The sequence below is a fragment of the Phalaenopsis equestris genome, unplaced genomic scaffold, assembly GCF_001263595.1.
Source record: "Phalaenopsis equestris unplaced genomic scaffold, ASM126359v1 Scaffold218634, whole genome shotgun sequence".
In the NCBI taxonomy this organism is placed as follows: domain Eukaryota; kingdom Viridiplantae; phylum Streptophyta; class Magnoliopsida; order Asparagales; family Orchidaceae; genus Phalaenopsis; species Phalaenopsis equestris.
The window spans coordinates 122-330 of record NW_018237061.1 but is presented as its reverse complement, the minus strand read 5'-3'; positions in this window follow the sequence as shown (position 1 = coordinate 330).

Below are 209 nucleotides of genomic sequence, written 5' to 3'. Positions count from 1 at the left end.
AGGGGAGCCGGCGCGCGGGCTCCGAATCAAGAAGACCGGCGGAGATGCGGATTTGGGGGAGATCAAAACGGATCGGATTGTGATTATCATTTTTCTAAAGGATTTATTCGTTTTCTAATAGTAAAAATAATATGATAAAGTAAACAATTAGATATATTAATTTATTTACATAATAAGTTTATCCAACCTTAAAAAAAAAAACTTGTTTC